The following is a 10,410-nucleotide window of genomic DNA, read 5'->3' on the forward strand; positions in this document are numbered from 1 at the left end:
TTGTGGCCCAATCTAGGTGGTAGACGGATGTGGAGGCCGGGTTGGAGGAGGTGTCCTGAAAGGTCCACAGAAGGGGTGCAGGGCAATGGGAGTTGTTTTAATCCCCAGGATGGGGGCTGCAGTTTTCAGAGAAGATGGGCTCAGGCTGCTCTAGGTTTGGGCCACCAGCCACCCATCAGCCTCTCTTGTCCTGATAACAGCCTGCCGAGCACTGAGGCCAGGCTTTGTCTTCCCAGGTGCACTGGCCTTCAGAGAGGCTTCACTGCTGGGTGTGCTGGGCAGGCAGGCTCTCACTGTGCACAGGTAGATTAGCGTTGGGTTGATGCACATGTCAGGTAGGACTCAACCAGAGTCCAGCGGTTGTTGGCCCTGACCTCCCACAACTGTGAGTCTGACTGAACCTCTGTGAGCCTGGTGTGGTGTGGGAGGTTGAAGTTCTTGTGTTGTGAGGTGGGCAAGCTGGTCCCTCAAAGGAAGATCAAAGGCTGTGTCCATTCCCACTGCCTCAAACTTAGTGATGTGTGTCCTGCTAAAGAAGCTGGTGGCCTTTTTCACAGAAGTAAATCTACTCCTGGCATTGGGGGAGACTGCAGAAAGTGGGAGCAGCTACAGGCCCAGTCACTGCCCCATGCCAACAACTTAGGATCATCGTGTGTGTGCTGTGATAGTGCCTGCCCCAACCCTCTGAGCATGGACAACAAATTGGTCCCTGCTGGACTCATGCCCCCCAGACATCCTTTGGCCCACCCTGACCAGAAGGATCCCGGGAAGGCAATTCCAGGAAACAGAGTTCAATCCCACAAGGTGACACAGTCACCACTGTGAGTGGGTATCCGTCCTTCAGGTGCTCATCAGTATGTTTGCCAAGGAGGCCAGTGTTGGAGCCAACAAATGCGAGGGCCAGGCATGAGTTCTGTGTGATAAACCTACACACTGCTACTGTCAGCAGTCTTACAGCAGCACCAAATGCTTGGTGTCCTGCAGGTTGTACTAGTTTATTCTCTATTGGTAATAACACAACACTGCAGATTGGGTGAGTTATAATGAAAAGAGGTTTGTTTGGGCTCATCATTCTGGAATGTCAAGGTCAAGGGATTGCATCTGGTGACAGTCTTCATGCTGACAGAGTCCCAAGGTGGGGCAAGGAATCACATAGTAAGAGATAAAGACACACACACACACACACACACACACGTGTGTGTGTGTGTGTGTGTGTGTGTGTCTCTTTTGTTCCCTTTCTTTGTATAAAACCATCAGGATTCAGTCATGGGAACTCTGACTTAGATTAGATTACTTTATCTAATCTTATCATCTCCCAAAAGCCCAGTATTTAAACAATATAATCATATTATAATCATAATACCATCATGATACCTTACAGTGGGGATTAAATTCTAACACATGAAGCTTGTCGTATGCTCAAATCATGTCCAAACTGTAATGCTTGGTGAGAGCCTGGACTCCAGTGATCAGAAGAGCAAAGGCAACGTGACAGTGTAGGAGATGGGCCATGAGCTGTGCACTGTGGAAGGAGCAAGGAAGCCAACCTCACTCTCCGCAGAGAGCTGCAGGCGATCCTGAGTGAGGCTGGGAAGTGTGTGACTCAAGCATTTTGCTCCCATTTGGGAGCTCTGGGCAAGGACAGGGAAGTGTGCAAAGACTCACAGGAGGCAGAGTGGGCAGGAGGTGTGGCTCGCTCCAGCCAGCAGGGCAGTTGACAAATTCACTGGAACTTGGCTATTCAGGTTAGTGTGGGCCAACAGTTGTGTGCAGAGTGAGGAGTGGGCTCCTCTTAGTAGCAGCCATTTGCCGAGCACTGGCTTAGGGTGACATGCTATGTGTCAGAGAGGCCTGCGTGGGTTGAAGAGTGGATACTAAGTACAGGTCTGTTCCTTTCCAGGTCTGAGGACTGGGTAAGTGGGGCATCAGGAATTGAGGGAGGGGATTCAAATCAGGCTGCTACCATGCTGGAAAATGGGGTGTCAAGCAGAAAAAGGAACAACATACTTCTGACCCAAGTAAACAGCAAAGACATACTTCAAAAATGACACTGGGGAGATCTTTCCCTAACTCCACTCCTCCCAGTACTGTGAGCCATAGGTGGGCCTGGCGCTTTCACCAGAAATAAATTTGTTCTGTAGAAATTTCCATCCCATCGCAAACCAGGGTTCCATTGGCTATAATCAGATATCTCTCATCACTATTTCTTTCAGGATTAATTTCACACCTGCTTGTATGAAATGAACAATGATTACAAATAATTCATCCAGCAAAAGGCTTGCAGTATACAAGAATACTTCCAGTCCTGAAACATAACCTTATTATTATGGCTTGTATGTAAATGTCCCCCCAACGCCTCATTTGATCATAGGTGGAGCTTTTCAGAGGTGGCTGGATCTAAAGTGTGTGCTGCTGAGATCAAGGATGTGATGCTGGGATTAACAGCGCAATACTGAGATTAAGGGTACTGCACCCTGGGTGTGAATCCTACCCACCCTAACCTGGATGAAATATAAGGGACAGAAAGAGGATTGCTGCTTGTCACTTGCTGCTTACTTCTTCGTGGCTTGCTGCCTTCAGCTTGCCATGAACTGTTTCTCCTTTGTGATGTTCTGCTGCCACACCACCCTGCCTTGGAACCAGCTAACTGTGGACTGAAGCCTCTACAATCTGTGGGCCAAATAAACTTTTTCTCCTTTAACTTTGGGTTTCAGATATTTTGTCTCAGCAATGAGGAAAGTAACTAAGACACATATATTAACAAACTTTCCCACTCAGGGACATTGGTGGCCTCTGCCCATCAGTCGAGAGGAGGGCCACCCTGGAACCCTCTTAAGGAAATCTCCCAGAAACCTGTGGATACTGGGGTGTTCATAAACAGACATACAGACACACACCTCCACACACATATACACACACTGATTGGTGCATCATTTTATAGCTCAGGGCAGAAGGATATGGTTGTCCTGCCCTATGTGTTGAGAAATCCTGCCCTATGTAGCTTTTGGAAGAAGCTGGATCTGAAAGTGCTGGTAGTAAGTCTAACAACGCCAGCCCCTCATCCAGGACAGAATATAATGGTTCTTTCCCTATCCACTAGGGTGATCAGGTATGTGCCTTAGCTTGGGTAGTTTCCACAGCCTAGGGTGTACAGACATAAGCATCTGGAGAAAGGGGGCACTTCACAAAGCCACAGGCAGTAAAGCTAGGCAAAGATAGCTGTGACTTGGGACACAAAGACACTGGGAGTGGGCTAGAGTAAACACAGTCTTAGTGCAGATCCATACCATTGACTGACCCCACACAGCAGGGAAGATGGGGGAGGGCTCAGCACTCCCACATATAAAAATGAGTGTGGAAACAAAATAGGACTTAGTAGTGACTCACTATCTCCCTAGTGGATTTCAATACCACAGGCCCTGGAAATAAACCACTCTTTAAAACACAGAGAGGACTATTTTGGACTCATTTCTGTTTTCCTTTTTTCTATTTTGTCTTTTTTCCCTTTTTTTTTCTCTTTGTTGCATTCCTTTTTTAACTTTATTTTTCTTGTTTGTTCTTTTCAGTTACATTTATCAGTATTATTAATTTTCCTTTATGCTTTAATTTGGTATTTTGTTTCACTTTCTCTCTTTTGCATTTTTCTTTTATTTTTCAAAATTTACTTCTTTTATTTTTCCCTTTTCCACCTCTATTTAATTAGTATTACTATAAACCATATTAATTTTTAGATATTTAGTTGACTGCTATTATCATTGAATTCTATTGTTAATATTCTATTGTTAATGCCACATTTAGATTTATTATATATTAATATAATATTTGATTTGTCATTGTGTCTATGTTATTATAGATCTCTTTTCTGTTGGTAAAGGTGGTACAATGATGATTTTGTTGGTTTCCATGGTGCACAGCTTGCAGCAGGTGGCTGTTTATATCTGTAACCTTGCTCACTCACAACAGGCAATTGAGGAAATCATAGAGAGGCCAGTGTGAGGTCCTGCAATTGAACTCAGACTACAATATAAATGGACAGGGAGGTGGGTTTGATTTTGTTTTCTTGCCACTGCATGGGGGTTCTGTTTGGTTGTTGTTTTTTTCTTTTATTTTTTTCCTCCCTCTTTTTTCTTCTTTTTTTCTCTTTCCTGTGCCTTTATCTTCCTTCCTTTCCGTTCATCCTTTCATCTGGTGTCTGTATATGTGCAAAGGAGAATAAGAATTAGTTAGTGCTTTGATTTGAATTTAATTTAAGGAATTAACTAGTGCTTTCACTGACAAATCAGGGTAACCTTCACCAAAGATGTGCATAGAGGATCTAAACATAAGCTAACTACCAACGTATTAAGAAGTTCCAAAACTCTCACAGCTTACCCTAATCTCCTACTGCACTTCCTTCCATTTTCATTACTTCTTCTGTTCCCACACATATTCTCTCAAATCCCATCAACACTAGTCTTTTACTCCAGCTATAAAAAAATTTCAACGGAGTCAGATCTTCTCTCTGTTTTTCATCTGCTGATATCTCTTCACTCCTCTTACCTTACCCCCTTTCTTTTAGATTTCCATTTTCCTTCCCCACCTGCAAATCCCAGTCTGCCTGTTACCAGCAATATAGTACAGCCCAATAAGAGGGTGAAAATGTTAAAACAAGTTTTAATGTACATAATTTATGTATAGTTGGATCTGTTGATACTGATCTAGCCCTTGAGATTCTCTCCTTGGAATACAGTGACTGGGTTTGACCCTATTAAATTGAATAGGTTGAAGAGGTAAATAAATACCAAAATGCAAATAAACCCAAGGTTAGATCACTGGGAAGCAGACCCTAACCATTATGACTTGTATTTCTATGTCCCTCCAAAGCCTCATGTGCTCATAGATAGGTCTTTGGGAGGTGGATGGATCATATGTGTGTGATACTTGGATTAAGGTTGTATGATAACTACATTTATTTAGCATTGTTCTGGGTGTGGATAATGGGCAGACCCACCCCAGGGTTGGTATAGCCTGGAAAGAATGTAAAAGGAGGCTTCCTGCTGCTGGCTGCTTGCTGCCTTCTGCATGCTATGCAATGGACTGTTTCTCCTCTGTGCTCTCCCTCTGCCATGCTACCTTGGCTTAGGACAGGTGATTATGAACTGAAACATCTACAAACTGTGAGCTGAAATAAGCCTTTCTTCCTTTAACTTTGGGTGTGAACTGAAATAAACCTTCCCTCCTTTAACTTTGAGTATCAGGTATTTTGTCTCAGCAATGAGAAAAGAGAAAAGCAACTAAGATACTAACTAAAGAAATCTCTATACTACCAACAAAGTCTTTCCACTCTAATTGACTCTCAGGTCTCAGAACACACACACAAAAATTAGACCCATAAGAAAACAAATCAACAAAATGCCTGCAGAAATTCTTAACTACCCCAAAGCTGATCTACTGGGGCATCACTGACTAGAAAATAAAATAGCTGAATTATTTGAACTGATAAAAACAAAAGAACAGATAAATAAGGTGCTTGGTGAGCTCAAAGATGATACAATTAAATAGACAGTGTACTTAATAAACTGATTAGTGAGATTAAAAAAAAGATGCAAATAAAAATCTAGCTGAGGCTGGGGATTTAGCTCAGCAGCACAGCGCCTGCCTGGCAAGTGCGAGGTCATGAGTTCGATTCCCAGTACCAAAAAAAAACAAAAAACAAAAACAAACAAACAAACAAAAATCTAGCTGAGCTAAACAAAATCATCTAAAACCTGAGCTACCAGTTTAGTAAAGAATTAGAGTCCATGAAAAGAAACAAAACAAATCCAGGAGATAAAAATTCTATTGAAAGTATGGGTTGCAGAAGTGATGAATGTGAGGAGAGAGTGATAGAACCAGAAGACAGGCTAATGCAGGTGAACACATACTCAGAGGTATCTTAAAGATGGATCCAACAGTTATGAGTTGATGCAAAGAAGACTAATCTAAGATTATTTAGTGATGGAGACCACTACAAAGCAGCCCTGAGCAGGACTTAAACAATTGCCTTTTCATGTTTATTTCCGAACCTGTCCAATGCCTAGGCTCCTTGTCTGGGGGTGGGTGGTGGACTCATAGTAAGTGAACCTCTGTGAGTCACTGATCCTTACTGAGGCCTATAATGGCAGATAAAGCTGGAAAGCCTCAAAGGATAAGACAAGATAACAGCCAAGGTATAGATCCAAGATAACACTTGGATCCAACCTCAACTAGATAGAGACTGTAGCCTCAGGCATCTCACTCCTGGGTTGATTAACTTAATACCTTACTTGGAGAAGTGCTTAAGTGGTTCTACCCTTCTTGAGTACTCTCCTCTCTTTTTCTGATAACTAAATAAATATGGGCAACCCAGATGAGGTCTTGGCCTTAGCTGTGAGAGAATCTCGAATTCTGTGAGAGGGCTTTGATCATCCTGGAGCCCTGAAATCATTTGACTTGCCTCTTTATTTAGCTTTTGCCATACACTCATTTGAGAGATTGTGGACCTGATCAGCCCACAATAACTAAGGGATATTATTAACCCAATAAATTAGACTTAGTGAAAAATCAGAAGACAGAACAAATGGGATAAAATACCTGTGTATAGATATAAAAGCAGAAAGCATTCCAAGGATGGGGAAAGAATTTAGCATACAGATAAGAGAGGCATATGGAAACCCAAGTAGCCAAGAGCAGAAAAGAACTTCTCCACAACACATCATAGTCAAAATCTCAGAAGTCCAACACAAGGGCAGAATTTGAAAAGCTCAGAGAAAAGCAACAGATCACTTATAGAGATAAACCCATTAGAATTTTAGCATTCTCAGTACAAACCTTAAAGACCAGAAGAGCTTAAAGTGAAGTGTCTCAAACTCAAACAAATTTCAACTGAGACTAATATGTCCTAAAAATTATCTCTCAAAACTGATGGAGAAAGAATATATCTCCATGATAAAGAGCACCATAAAAAATTCATGGCCAAACAAACAGTGCTTCAAAAAATTCTCAAGAATATTTTAGACATAGGCAATGAAGCCAACAATGCCAAACAAACAAACAAACAAACAAACCCTTGTAGTAATAGTGCAATGAATACACCAGGTAAGATGAGCCATTAAGCAAAAGGTAAAGCAAAAAGCAACTGGTAATAGAAAAATAATTCAATGACAGGAATTAGTCAATACTTTTCAATAATAACTCTCAATGTGAGTAGTCTCATTCCTCTGGTAAAAGACACAGATTGGATGACTAGGTTAAAAAAAATCTATTGGTATGCTGCATACAAGAAACACATTTAATCACAAAAGAAATTCATAAACTAAAAATCAAAGGATGGAAAATAATATTCCAAACAATGGTACCCTGAAAAAAGCCAGAGTAGTTGTCTTCTTCTAAGTAGACTTCAAATCATACCAATCAAAAAAGGCAAAGAACGTCATTGCATATTGGTGAAAGAATAATTCAACAGGAAGAGATAGCAATTGTAAATATATCTGCACCAAATAACAGTGTCCCAAACATTCTCAGACATAGAAGATTAGATAATTACAAGCACAATTATAGTGGGGGACCACTATACCCAGTATCACAAATAGATTAACTAGACAAAAATATCAACAACAAAAAAATTAGAGTTGAACTACACCTTTGAAAAAATGGACTTAATAGATATCAACAGGTTGTCCCTGTAACAATGACACAATACTCATTCTTTTCAGCAACACATGAAATTTTCTCCAAAATAGAGTATAGTTTACATTACAATGCTTCCATAAATAAATATCAAGAATTAAAATCACCCCATGTATATTTTCAGATTATAGTGCAGGGCTGGGAATATGGCTCAGTGGTAAAGCTCTTGCCTTGCATGTACAAGGTCCTGTGTTGAATTCCCAGTAACACATACACATACACACACACATACACACACACACAAATCAATTTTAAATGAAGCCACAAAATTATGCAAATATATAGAGATTAAGCAACACATTCTTGAATAATCAGTGAGCCATAGAAGACATCAAGGAAGAAATTAAACTTTCTAGAATCAAACAATAATATCAGTACCACATACTGGAACCTATGAGACACAGTGAAGGGAGTTTTAAAAGAGAAACTCATAGCTTAGAATCTCCATATTAAAAAAAGAGGGAGCTCAAATAAATAACTTAATGATGCACCTCAAAGTCCTGAAGAACAATAACAGTCCAAAACAAAGCTAGTAAAGGAAAGAAATTATAAAAATCAGAGCAGAAATTAATGAGATTAAGACTAAAAAAATACAAAGAATCAATGAATAAAAGAGTTGATTTTTGAAAAGAATAAACAAAATAGAAAAATCCACAAATAAAATTATGAAAATAAAAAAATTGACCCAAATCAATGCAATCAGAGATAAAAAAAAATAAAATCACAGCAGATCCCACTGAAATCTTGATTACTAGTAATTACTTTGAAAAACTGTACTTGAATACATTGGAAAATCTAGATGCCTTAGTTACTTTTCTTTCATTACTGAGATAAAATACCCAACACCCAAATTTAAATGGGAAAAGGGTTATTTAGCTCACAGTTTGTAGAGATTTTAGTTCATAATTGGCTGGATCCAAGGCAGGGTAGCGTATAGCAGAGGGGTAACAGTTCGTGGCAGTGAAAGAGAGCCAAAGCAACAAGAGAGAAGACTCTTTTTGTCCCTTATATTGTACGCAGGCTACCCACCCTAGGGTGGGTGTAGCACTCGCACTCTTAATCCTAGCCAGAATTATGCAAAACCAATCAGAGGACTGATTTACTAATCACACATCCTTAATTTCAGCATCACACACTTTAGATTCAGTCACCTCAGAAAAAGCCCTATGACCACATGAGGATTTGGGGGTGGTATCTAGAAAAAACTATAACACTAGAAGAAATGGATAGATTTCTAGAAACATATAAATTGCCAAAATTGAACCAAGAAGATGTAAAAACCCTGAGCAATCCAGTACTAGCCAATGAAATTGAAGCAGTAATTAAAAACCTACCAACTAAGAAAAGCCCAGGACCTGATGGGTTCACTGCTGAATTTTATAAAAACTTCAGGAAAGAGCTAATGCCAGTATTCCTTAAATTCTTTAATGAAATGTAAGAGGAAGAAGTACTCCTAAAGTCATTCTTAGAACTAGAATTACCCTGATTCCAAAACCAGACAAAGACCAAACAAAAGAGAGAACTACTCTTTAATGAAATGAGATGTAAATCCTCCACAAGATACTGGGATATGGAACGCAACATATCATCAAAAAGATCATATATCATGACTAGGTAGGCTTAATTGCAAAAATACAAGGATAGTTTAATGTGTAAATTAATAAATACAGTATACCACATAAAGGTAGTACATCATATGAATGTAATATATCACATCAAGTTATCAAATAATAGCAAATGCTGGTGAGGCTATGGTGATAAAGGAACCCTTCTTCATTGCTGGTGGGAATGCAAAGTAGGACAATCATTATGGAAATCAGTATAGAGAGTCCTCAAAGAACTAAAAATAGAAATTCCAATTGACTTGGGCTATCAACCTGGATATCTTTCCAAAAGTGTTCAAAAATTTTACAATAATATGTGCATATCCATGCTTATAGCTACATAATTCATAAGAGCTAAATCTTGGAGGCAGACTATATGTTCATCAACAGGTGAATGAATAAAGAAAATGTATTTATACCCAGTGGAATACTGCTCTGCCATACAGAAGGATAACCTTGAGTCACTTGTAGCAAAATGTGTGCACCTTTAGACAATAATGTTAAGTGAGATAAATCAGGTGCACAATCTTAAGTATCATATGATTTATCTTATCTGAGAGAAATAAATAAAGAGAATAATAAAAGTATAAATAATTTGAAAATAATAAAAAAGATAATAAGAAACAGAGATATAGTTCTTTTGCAAACAGAAAGGGAATCTAGAGATGGCGTGAGGAGAGAATGAGACAGGGGAAGAGTATGAAGAAAGAATTAAGATGAGCTATGTACACATATCAGCTCACAATATTTTATAATGATATTAATATAATGATTTTGTACTAATGATATTTACTAACTAATAAAAAATTTTAAAATGGAAAAAAAAAACCTCAAAGGAGGAAATGTGTACTTTGGTTTGCTGTTTCAGGAAGTGTCAGTCCATGGCCAGCTGGTTCCAATGTTTTTAGATTTGTGGTGAAGTAGAAAAATCATGGCAGAAAGGTGGTGGAGGCAAGTCCTCCACCTTATTGCAATGAGGAAGCAGAGAGAAACCCAGAAAGGACGGGGCTGGGAACAAGGTAGAATTCCCAAGGTTGCACTTACATGACCTCCTCCCTTCAACTACACTCCATCTCCTAAGTTTCGATCACCTCCCAATAAAGTCATCTAATTATGAAGC

Source organism: Chinchilla lanigera, unplaced genomic scaffold, assembly GCF_000276665.1.
Source record: "Chinchilla lanigera isolate Chin_1 unplaced genomic scaffold, ChiLan1.0 scaffold00058, whole genome shotgun sequence".
In the NCBI taxonomy this organism is placed as follows: Eukaryota; Metazoa; Chordata; class Mammalia; order Rodentia; family Chinchillidae; genus Chinchilla; species Chinchilla lanigera.